The following is a 12,350-nucleotide window of genomic DNA, read 5'->3' on the forward strand; positions in this document are numbered from 1 at the left end:
AAAATAGATCCATTCACATTAGAAAACAACACCACAACTATGCAGAAAAAAATATATATCATTAATTAGTCAAAATGTATCGAAGAAAACACTACAATAAACCAGCATTTTAGTAATAAAATCAGAAATTTAGGTTTAAAATTAGCAAGCAAACAAGGCTCTCATTATTAGTGCTTATATTAAATATACTGGACATTCTAGCTGGTGCTATGACACAGACAATAAAGAATTAAAATAACTGGAAAACGATTTACAGACCTTTAGTTTATATCAAAATGTACGATTATCTACATAGAAGAATTTCAAAAAATAACGTCATGAATATCTGGCATATTTACGACACTTCCTCAAGTTTGCCATATTTAAGATTAGTATCCAGAAATAAATTACAGTTCTACAAATGAGAATCATAACAGCATGAAGGAAATTTTAAAAAATATTTGCCTTATAACCAAGAAAAATTTACAAATATTCAGGATAAAATGAACAAAATGTTTCGTTACAGAATTTGCATTGCTGCCCCTGGCATCCTGGGAAAGATTTGTCATCCTAATTCATGGCCTGGATGCCTATGGCGATCAGCTGCAGAACGCATCCCTACCATCCTTACGTTTGGCCCCTTTTAAGAGGGTCGAGTCACTGCTCTGGCCGTGGACAGGGAGGAGTCATTTCTTGGCACCCTTTGAGGTGGACCCTGGCCTTTTTTCCTGGAAACTGGGAACTACAGGATCCAGAGTGCCCTGCGTTGAAGGCTGCGTCGCTGAGCCAATGAAGGCGCAGAAAAAAGGGATTTCCGTTTGGGCACAACTCGTAGGGGACGGGACTTCTGGCCTCCTCCCCAACGGGGCCATTTTACCTGCTCTGGTTCTGTTCAGCTCCGGATCGCTGTGTCAGGACCGGAGTGACTGGAACGGGAGGTCCCGGAGGAGGCGCTGTCCCCGAGGCACAGAGGTGGATCTGAAGTTCGGTGACGGCGCCCGGGGTGCCCGGCGCCAGGCCCGGGAGACGGACCGCCATGCCCGCGTCCCCCAGGCTCTCCCGCCGCTCCCGGCCCCGCTCCGCCCAGAGTCCGATGGCGGCGGCGGCGTTGAGGGACCCGCCTCAGGTAAACGCTCGTTCCCCGGGCCCTCACCCACCTCACTCCACCAGACACTAAAGCCCCGAGTGCGGGGCGGCTGCTCACGTGCCCGCAGCCCAGGCCACGGTGCCCAGGACAGTGAAGCGGTCGTGGGTGGGGCCCTGTTTATGACAGTGTGATGGCGCGTGGGAGAGGTCACAGGCGGAGGGACCCGCAGATGCGAAGGCTCGGAAGTTGGCCTGAGGCGGGAGGATTCGGGAAACCTAGGGTCAGCCTTTTGCTTATAGGGAACAGTGTTAGCGGAATTAGGCCTGATGTAACCGACTCAGGATTGTACTTTATTGCGAGGATTCTAAAGGCCATGGGAGTTTCGAATAAAGGAAGATATTATCTCCGTCAGAGGTTAGAGCATTCCCAAGAGCCGTTTAAAGGAAGAACAGGGTGGAGAGGGTTGATGAGGACATTGAGGTCCTAGGAGGTTGAATCTTTGTTCAGGGTACCACAGCTGGTAAGAGGAAACACTGAGCATTGAGGCCCAGAAGTTAGTCAGCCAGCCTGAGGTCACCTGGCTCCAAGGCCAGGCAGGAGTACATATAGTGAGCCCCTCAAATCCCACCATGGACGCATTCCTTTAGGACCTGCCTCTTCACTCAGGTTCTCACGGTTAGAAAAGTGCCTATGGAACCTGCACAGGGAAGTAGAGAGTGTCCCATTGCCTCACCAGCCCTGCTCTCACCCCTATGTTCCCTGGAATTGTGGTGTCCTGAGATGCTTGATGGCATTTTTCCCCCTCCTTGAGTCTGGGGATGCGGAAAAACTCCAAGCCCAGTGTCCTAAGTCCATGCTAGAATTATATGGAGGTGTTCCCATTTCTGGCAACCATTGTAAACAGGTGTGTATGGTTAACCCAAGACATGGTACCAGGATGTGCAAATGCCTAGAGGTAAAATTGAGCTCAGGAATATTCAGGAACCACAGGTATCGTCTCTTTCAGGTAGGAATAAATAGTAGGTGGTTTGGAGTCAGGAGGGGAACAACTGACTGAGATGTCAGGTGTGTGTTCTAGAGGTTTGGCTCACGGTAGGGAGATGATGTGACCAAGGCCTTAACAGGCTTCATTTGGGTTTAGATTGGAAAACAGACTGTGGGCTTGAGAGAGGAAGAAGGACCATCATTGTGGAGGCTACTATCATAGTCCAGGTGAGGGTTAATGGAGCAGGGGTGTGCCTTAGGAAATGTGGTTGTATTCTGGCTGCATGTTTTTAAAGGGGACCGCTAGATTTCTAACATGGGTGGTGAGGGAGTGAAACTCAGGGATCAGTGATGACCCCTGGCTTTGCAGCTGTAGGGTTGGAAGCTGCATCAGTTGAGATGAGCAAGTTGGTAGTAGGTGTAATATTCACTGGGTTTAGCAGGAGCTTTTTTTTGACCATGTTAAGAGTCTGAGATATTTCAGACACCACTGAGTAGAGGCATCAAATGAACATCTAACATACAGGTTTGGAATTCTTGGGAGTGATTCAGGTTAGAGACATCCAAAATGTAACTAGAGTGTGGACCAAGGTGAATGACCTGTGGCTCACATTTAGGAGAGGCAAGCTTCGGGTTGTGGTGGCAAAGCTTTTAAGGGGAGAGGTGTGGAGGATGGGGGCAGAGGATTGGGTCTCTTGCTTGTGTACCTGGGTGATGGTGTCAGCCTTCATAAATGTAGGTAAATGGCCATGAAGGTTTGGTGTATGAGACAAGATAGTCTGGCAGGTGGCCAGGGCTTCCAAGAGAAGAGTGGACATGAGATGGATGTAGAAGCAAGGGGTAATTCATGCATATGACACTCAAGCCAGAGCTGGTGCTTATTCACCACTATATAGGCTCACCAAGATTTGTGAGGACTTTGGTAGGACCTGGGGTGTTTCATTCAACCTGCTGTATATGGCCATGAGCAAATAAGGTCATCTGTGAGAATCACTAGGCTTGGGGAGGGCGAGTAATGGGGCTGGAGTTTGAATGAAGGTAAGGGAGCAGAGAAAGGTTGTCATTGCCGAGGGACAACAAGGGCAGCACAGAAGTAGCATGGGACTATGGGTATCTGCGATCCACACGTGGTTCTATTCCTTAAATTTGAGGCAAGGATCAGAATCATGCAGTAAGGCCTTTATAGATGATTTCTGATGCTGCCATTGGGAATTGTGGGAGGTCTGTGGTCATACTGGGTCCTGTTTGACTTTACCAGTTGTACTGTGGATGCTGTCTGCCGAGTTGTGGTGTAAGGCCTAAACCCAATATGATGTGCTTCCTTCATGCTTGGTGAAACCTGGGTGCCCTCAAATGGCCTGAGTGCAAGTTCCTCTCCCCACAGTGTTCCGTCGGATAACGTCTCCTAGCCTAACAACGATTTTTACAAAGCAAACCAGGAGCTTTTTTGTAGCAGGTATCAGTTCCCTACCAGCCCTCAGATTATTCAGATAAGACAATCACATCCTCCTTGGAACATCCCAACCCCTTCATCCTACTAAGGTTCCATCCCACAGCCCCTGTGTGTGTTGTTTTTTCCCATGTATGCCTTTGTGGTGAGTGGTGTCCTATTCTCAGAGGTGTGAATTTATGTGATTAAGAAACTGCTGTCAGTCTCATTGGTCCAGTCTCAGGTGTCATGTGTTAGGCCACCATCATAGCCCTGTGGTTAGGAGAAACTGATTTAAATACAAGTAATGTGGGGAGGGGAGGGAGATGGCTGTGGTGTGGGAGAGTGAGGTGTTGGTGGCCATGGTCATGTGTGGCTGTGGGATGCTGAGACTGAGGGATGTGCAGTTTAAGAAGTGATGTGTGCTTGAAGAGGCAACATGTCTGATGGTTCCAGGACACTGCATTGATAATTTCAGGACGATGGCCACACCAGGGGAATTGCTTGTCAGGAGGGGGTGGATCCCTTTATGCCAGGCCTATAGCTGAGATATATGTTCATCCACCTGCCTCTTGTTCCTGGTGGTTGTACCTAGTGATCAGTGGGCCTGTGGGGAGACAGCCACACCATGGTGTCAGGGCCTGATTGATCCTCTGAGTTGGGAAGCTTGGGTGATGGATGGTCATAGGGTAGATGTGTGGGGAAATAGATTGTGACTTTTCAGAAGTGGACTGTTTGTGGTTTTATCTGTCACCATCATGGCAGGTCAGTGTGAACTTTGAAGATGTAGCTGTGACCTTTTCCTGGGAGGAATGGGGTCTCCTTGATGAGGCTCAAAGATACCTGTACCGTGATGTGATGCTGGAGAACTTGGCACTTATAACCTCCCGGGGTAAGAACCTCAAACCTTTCCCCATGCCCTGAACTAGTCTCTGCCCTTTCCTTTTCCCCAGAGACAAGTCTGTCCTTTTCATGTCAGGACCATGGTCACTGCTTTTTTCCCCCAGTTCCCTAAGTTGTTGCTGTGGTTGGTTGGGCTGAGGTGTTTGCACTGCCATCTGTTCTCCCTGAAGAGGCCCCATATCTGCTTCTCTACGGCCTCCCCTGGAAGGATCCAGGGTCAGGAATCTTCCATTCAGCCTAATGTATCCCACCATACCCTCTTCCTTCTGGGTGATGTTGTCCAGATGCACGTCATCCTTGTGCCTCAGATTCTACTTCCTTCTTTTCACTGACATTTCCTCATGACTGCCTGTGCTGGGAATTAATTCTCTGATGTAGACCATGGACTTCTTGCAGGACCCCTTTCCAAAGTTCTCTTAATAGTATTTAGATGTTTTTCTCTGGTCTATGATGTGATGAGTATGGGTCAGCTGCTCATAGGTGGTGTCTTTCCCCTGGTATTTTCATCATCCAGGTCCCATACACTTGTTCATTTTGGAAGTGGGGTGGAGAGCCCTTGTTTGTCCACAGGATGGATATGAATTCAGACTCAGCCAAATGGGCTCAAAGGGCTGCTGTACAGTAGCACTATGGGAGTGTACGATAGTCCTGTGTTCAAGTGATACCAGAAATTTGTTCTGTTTGACTAGTGTTTTGATGCTACTTCCAGTGGCCACACCTTATTTTTGCTTTTTCTGCCCCATTCTTAACAGTGCTGACTTGTCAATTCTGCACTGTGATTCTTCCACTTTTATTCCAGCCTGTGGCTAATCCTCACATCTCTAAATTCCCTGTATCACCCACTTTTCTCACTGCTTTATCTGTGCATTCTCTAACGTTGGCCCATATATTTTCTATAATCAAACATGTACCCATTCTTAAAATGTTCCTGACCAACAGCTGTTCTGTTGCAGTCCTGTTTTCTTGGGCCTGGAAATACCCATCTACATTGCAGTCATGTGTTAGCAGCAGACAAGGTCCTGCTGACAGTTTTTTGTAACTAATTTTTTAACAGTCGACTTTAACTGATTTTTCATCCTGCCTCTCTTCCCTATGACACATCACATGGTTGTGTCTTTTCTCTCATGTGGTCTTCCCCCATCCTGTGGCCTTTATAGCCCAGTATTGCTAACAACCATGTCATCAACTTGAACCCAACTCCGTGTTCATGTAAATAATCACACAAACCCATTCATGAGTTTGTCAGACACACACTGGTGTGTGGGCTCCCCCCTCCCACTGAAGTCAACATGTACTTCACCAACATTTCTTGCTTTTAGGTTGTTGCCATGAAGTGGAGAATGAGAAGGCTTCTTTTGAGCAGCGTATTTCTGTTCAAAGAGTGTCACAGATCAGGAGTCCCAAGGCAAATCCGTCCTTCAAAAAGGCCCACCCTTGTGAAATATGTGTCCAGATATTGAGAGAATTTTTGTACTTGGATGAATATCAAGGAACACATTCAAAGCAGAAATTACATAGTTGTGGGACATGTGGGAAACAATTGTATGTAAGCACAAACCTTCATCAGCATCAGAAGCAGTGCATCAGGGAGAAACCCTTCAGAAGAGATGTGGACAGAGCCTCCTTTGTGAAGAACTGCAAGTGCCATGTGTCAGGGAAGCCATTAGTCTTCAGGGTGGTTGGGAAGGACTTCTTGGCCAGTTCTCAATTTCTCCAGCAATGGGCCACTCACACCTGGGAGAGGTCAAACAGCAGAACCGAGTGTGGGGTGGCCTTTCAGAGGGGAAAAACTTATCATAACTGGGAAGAATGCACAAAAGCTTTCAGCCCCAAACACACACTTGTTCGGCACCAGAGACTCCTCACTAGAGAAAGATGTTTTATGTGTAATCAGTGTGAGAGAAGCTGTAACCTCAGTCAACATCAGAAAGTTTACAATGGAGAAAGAACTTTTGAACCTGGGGAACATGGGATATTATTTAACAGAAAGTCCAACCTCATTGAACACCAGAGAAGTAACACTAGAGATAGGCCTTATGAATGTACAGAATGTGGGAAATCATTTACTCAGTGCTCCAACCTCTTTACACACAAGAGAGTTCACATGAAACAAAAGCCATATGAATGTGATGAATATGCAAAATCGTCTAGCCAAAGCTCTACCCTCCTTCAACATCGGAGAATTCACACTTGGGAAAGGCCTTATGAGCGCAATGAATGTGGTAGAACTTTTACGCAAAACTCTCTGCTCCTTCAGCATCAGAGACTTCACAGTGGATCAAAGCCTTATGAGTGCACTGAATGTGGAAAATCCTTTGCTGTAAACTCCAGACTCATTAAACATAGGAGAGTTCATACTGGAGAAAGGCCTTATAAATGCAGTGAATGTGGAAAAGCATTTTGCCAAAGCTCTTCACTCCTCCAACATCAGACAGTTCACACTGGAGAAAGGCCTTATGAGTGTGGGGAGTGTGGAAAATCATTTAGGCAGAAGCCCAACCTTATTCAACATTGGAGAGTCCATACTAGAGAAAGACCTTATAAGTGTGGGAAATGTGGGAAATTACTTAGCAACAAGTCCCATCTCATTGAACACCAGAGAGTTCACACTGGAGAAAGGCCATATGAGTGTGGGGAATGTAGGAAATTCTTTAGCAAGAAATCCCACCTCATTATACATCAGAGAGTTCACACCAGGGAAAGGCCATATAAATGCAACGAATGCGGGAAATCATTTAGCCAAAACTCTGCACTCCTTCAACATCAGAGAATTCACACTGGAGAAACGCCTTATGAGTGCAGCAAATGTGGGAAAACTTTTAATCAAAGCTCTGCTCTTCATCAACATCAGAGACTTCACACTGGTTCAAGGCCTTATGAGTGCACTGAATGTGGGAAATCCTTTGCTGATAATTCAACCTTTATTAAACACAGGAGAATTCACACTGGAGAAAGGCCTTATGAGTGCAGTGAGTGTGGGAAAGCATTTGCCCAAAGTTCTTCAGTCCTTCGACATCAGAGAGTTCACTGGAGAAAAGTCTTATAAGTAAAGAAAATTTGGGAAGTTGGTTAGCCCAAGCTCTGTTTTTCAACATCAGAGAACTCACACTAGATCAAAGCCATATGAGTGCTGTGAATGTGGGAAATCCTTTGCTAAAAACTCCAGGTTCATTAAACACAGGAGTGTTCACACTGCAGAAAGTCCTTATGTTGTAGGAAATGTTGGAAATCCTTTACCTAAAACTCCAGTCTCATAGAACACCATAATGTTCACATTGGTTAATGGGCTTATGGATGTGATAAGTGTGGGAAACATTTAGCCAAAACTGTAGCCTCATTTCATACTGGAGAGTTCACAGCCTTCAGTCTTATTTCATTGGATACCGCAAAGTTCACTTCAGAAAAAGAGTAGTTGTCCAGGGATGGATTGTTCAGTATAACACTGGGGAGATCCCTTATGAGGGTGCTATCTGCCAATACACCCAATAAACCACTTAAATTCCAGGTTTATGGGAGCTTCAGTGCATTTCTTAACCTGCCCAGGGCCCTTACCAGATTTACATCATTGCCAGTTCCATAGCAAAAGCCATTTCACTACTACCATGTGGCAGGTGTTCATGATGTGCATCATTGAACCACCCCAGCGAGTCCAGGGAAGGAGACCTTGATGTTGTCCTGTTTGTGAGAGCCTTTATAATCCTGAGCACTCATTCCTTTCTAATTCGTTTGATGGGTTACATCACTGATCTGACCAATTTTTGGCCTAGAGGACTCCGCTGGTGACTTACAACCGGGACTACTTTTTTCAGGGATGTTGTTGGTCTCACGTGACTGCTGTGTTGGGATTTTCCTGTGCTTCATGTCTCCAGCCCAGGAACAGCCTTCTTCCCACTGTACTGGTTTGTGTGAAAATGGAGGCCTTACTCTTTAAGCTCCTTTAATCTTGGGATTCTGTACACTGTGGTGATTTGAAAACAACTGAGTTGTGACAACAGGGCTAAAGAGCTTTCTTGTGGGATCCCAAATTCTGTGCACCTCAGAGGGAACAATATGATGTAGAGTATACTTCTCTCTAGTTTTGTCCTAGTTGGCATTGCTGCCCAAGGCGTCCAAGAGAAGACTGCAGGGATGTGATCCTTATTTGTAACCTGGATGTGTTGGTATTTTGTTGGTTCAGAGGTCAATCTGTAGAGGGGCTGTTGTGATAACCTTTGGTGCTTCTTAAAGCAGGAAGAAATTTGTCTTGTTCACGGGGAGTATTGCATTGTGTCCAGGTGGTAAGGGAAATCTTTCCCAGGTCTTGCATTGGAGCCATGTACCCTCATGTCCAGAATTCCAGATAGTGGCAGCATAGGTTATATGATTGTATGGGCAGGGGAATCATTTGTTACAGGAACACTAGTATTGTAGGGAGGGGAAGAGACTGCCACAAGCTTGTTGGAATGTGGCTGTTTTGAAGGGACCTCCACAATGTTCCAGTCCCTATAGCTATGAAGGATGAGCAGGTGCAGAAATTCTCATGGCCTCCAGAACTGTGTATCTTGTGTAGGGAGGCTGTTGTGAGAGGAAAAAATTATAAATGTTCTGTGGATTCCTGTAGCATGTGTGCGTGTTCACCTCAAATCTCTTGCTCTGTAGGATAGGATAGTGAAGATGAGTTGTGCCCTTTGTAACCCAGCCTGCATTCCCATTGAATTTGGTGGAAATTGCCTCTTTTCTTCTGATATTTGCCACCACTAAGGCAAGGTATCCCTCCCAGACATGAGGAAAGAGTTGGTGGAGTCAGTAGAGGTTTGCCAAACTAATTTTCCAGAATTGTAGGAAATCTAGCTTTCTGTTTTGAATCATATTTTCAGAGCTTTAGTAAGGTATAAGTGACATACAACAAACTGATTATATTTAAACTTAACATTTTGACAAGTTTTGACATTCATGTAAATCCATAAAACCACCACCACAATCATAATAATGAGCCTCTCCATCATCCTCTGGTTTACTTCATGCCCTTTAATAATGTTTCTTTCTGTACTATCTCTGCTCTCCAGGCAAGCATTGGTTTACTTTCCATTATAATAGGTTAGCTTCCATTTTAGAATTGTATGATTCTACTCATAAAGTGTTTACACTTTTTTTCCTTTGAGTAGCCTCATGTGGCTTACTCATTTTGATAGTCATCAATGGTGCTTAAATGAGTAGTTTTTTTTTTTTTTGTATTGCTTAGAAGTATGACAGTTTGTGGGTGCACCACTATTTGTTTATTCTTTTGTCTTTTTATGCATATTTGAGTTCTTTCCAGTTTCTGATTGTTGCAAATAAACCTGCTAAGATATTTGAATCTAGTTCTTCGCATACATATGTTTCATTTATCTTGTGTTAATTTGGTGGGGTGGGGTGGGGGGTGGGGGCGGGTGCAATGCCTGAGTTACAGGGTAAGTGGGTAGATAACTTTTTAAGAAATTGCAAATTGTGATCTTTGGTATTCCTGCCAGCAGTGTATGAGACATACAGTTTTTCCATATCCTTGCCAGTAGTGGGTATGGTTAGTCTTTTAAAATGTTGACCTTTTTAATAAGTATGTAACTGTATCCCACTATGGTTTAGTTGCCTTTCCCTGATGTTGCATGATGTTGAGCATTTTTTCATTTGTTTACAGGCATACCTCAGAAATATGATGAGTTGGGTTTTAGACCACTGCAATAAAGCCAGTATCACAATAAAGCAAGTCACATGAAGTTTTTGGTTTTCTAGCGCATGTAAAAGTAATGTTTACACTATACTGTAGTCTGTTAGGTGTGCAATAGCATTATGTCTAAAAAAAATACATACCTTAATTTTAAAATACTTTATTGCTTAGAATGTTGACTATCATCTGAGCCTTCAGCTAGTTGTAAGGTTTTTGCAGTAGTAACATCAGAGATCACAGATCACCATAAGAAATATAATAATGATGATAATGTTTGCAGTATTACAAGAATTACCAAGATGTGACACAGACGTGAAGCAAGCAAATGCTGTTGGAAATATGGCACCAGTAGACTTGCTCAATATAGAGTTGCCAGAAACCTTCAATTAAAAACAAACAAACAAACAAACATCTGCAAAGTGCAGTAAAGCGGAGTGCAATAAAACAAAGTATGCCTGTATTTGCCAGTTGTATGTTGGTTTTGGTAAAATATCTGTGCATATCTATTGCTTGTTTTTTAAAATGAATTTTGGGGAATTTCCTGGTGGTCCAGTGGTTAAGACTCTGCACTTTCACTGCTGAGGGCCCAGGTTAGTTCTCTGGTCAGGGAACTAAGATCCCACAATCTGCAGCCAAAAATAAATATATAAATAAAAAGAATTAAAAACAAAAAAAGAATTTTGGCGGTTTCTCTCTCTCTCTCTCTCTCTTTTTTAAGGAGACAGGCTTATTATTCATTTTTATTTGGTTGCACCCAGTCTTAGTTGCAGCAGGTGGGCTCCTTAGTTGCAGCAGGTGGGCTCCTTAGTTGTGGCATGTGAACTCTTAGTTGCAGCATGCACGTGGGATCTAGTTCGCTGATGAGGGATCGAACCTGGACTCCCCACATTGCAAGCACGTAGTCTTATTTACTGCGCCACCAGGGAAGTCCCAGCAGTTTCTCTTTTTTTCTAGCAATTAAGAAGATAGTGAAACAGCAAAAACTTATGTTGGAACTTTATTCATTCTTCAGTAATGTGACTTCTTTGCTATCAAAATTATTGTTTTTGAATATGGGAGTATTTCATAAATATTTTGTGTACTGTACACAACGTAGTGGCCACATACAGCATCTACTTTTAAAGTTTAATCGTTAAGATTCTTTGATCACTTCTTAGGTCTAGATATTCAGCACTGTCAAGCCATGATTTGTAGCTCTGAATAAATAGGCTTTGAGTGTTCTCATGTGGTTGGCCTTTATTTCCACAGGTCTTAGGACACATTCCACAAAATACGTGTAGTCAAAATTCTGTGTTATAAATTGATTTGAAATAGTTTTTGACTGTGATTACACAAGTTTTTATTTCATACAGCATTTAGTTTGTTGTATTTCATTTTCTATTTTAGGTTATTGACATTTTAGCAACTAATGGATCCACTTAAGAAGATACCCTTGACTAACATCTTTCAAGGAGGCACTGTTATTCTAAATTGCATTTGGAAGCCTCATCACACCGTGTATAGAAAGTGGGCCATTGGTTAATCAGAATTTCCTCCCCTCCCCTCCCCTCCCCTCCCAGTAACACTTAGGGGGACTTGCTTTAGATAATTTACGAATAAGTTAAAACTTCCTCACTGGTGAATCTGCCTAAACCTTGCCGCTTTTCTTCTTATATCCCACCACCTTTCCTTTCTTTTCTTTTCCTCTTCAGTATTCTCCTAAGCCGGCTGAAGTAGCTCAGTGTCCTTTTTTTTTTTTTGGCCACGCAGCACGGCGTGCAGGATCTTAGTTCCCTAACCAGGGATCGAACCCGAGCCCCCTGCAGTGGAAGTGCGGAGTCCTAACCACTGGACTGCCAGGGAATTCCTGCTCAGTGTCCCTTGAATTTGCAATTTCCACATGGAGGAAGCCCTCCTCCATGGACATTCAACTTGGTTGTGTTCTAATCTCTGGCATTGTCAAAGACTTCCTAAATCCCAGGTTCGAAAAGAAAGTTTATTAGAACATTCATTTCTCTTCTGTGCACACACAGTCCAGGGATCAGTCACTTCTGACTGAGATGAGAAAAACAGGAATATCGGTTGAAAAATCTCTTAGATGTTTCCTGAAAAGGATTTGAAGATTAATGAAACTATAGAGTTTAAGGGTTAAAAACAATACAACCAAAAAAAAAAAAAAGTTTTTGAAAAAGACACTGGAAAATGTAAGAAATTATACTAACCTAGTAAAGGAAAGAAATATTAGACTTCTAATGGTTTCGATGTAGTCAGCTCTTTACATTGCTAAACACAATCTTGCTCAAAGC

The 12,350-nt window shown here is 43.8% G+C and overlaps 1 pseudogene; it reads left to right on the plus strand.

Annotated features, from left to right (window-relative positions):
- Positions 1-870: 870 nt before the first annotated feature.
- LOC137752643 (zinc finger protein 256-like) overlaps positions 871-12,350 on the plus strand; it is a 36,765-nt pseudogene continuing 25,285 nt past the window's right edge.

This window comes from Eschrichtius robustus, chromosome 19 (genome assembly GCF_028021215.1).
Source record: "Eschrichtius robustus isolate mEscRob2 chromosome 19, mEscRob2.pri, whole genome shotgun sequence".
Taxonomy (NCBI): Eukaryota; Metazoa; Chordata; class Mammalia; order Artiodactyla; family Eschrichtiidae; genus Eschrichtius; species Eschrichtius robustus.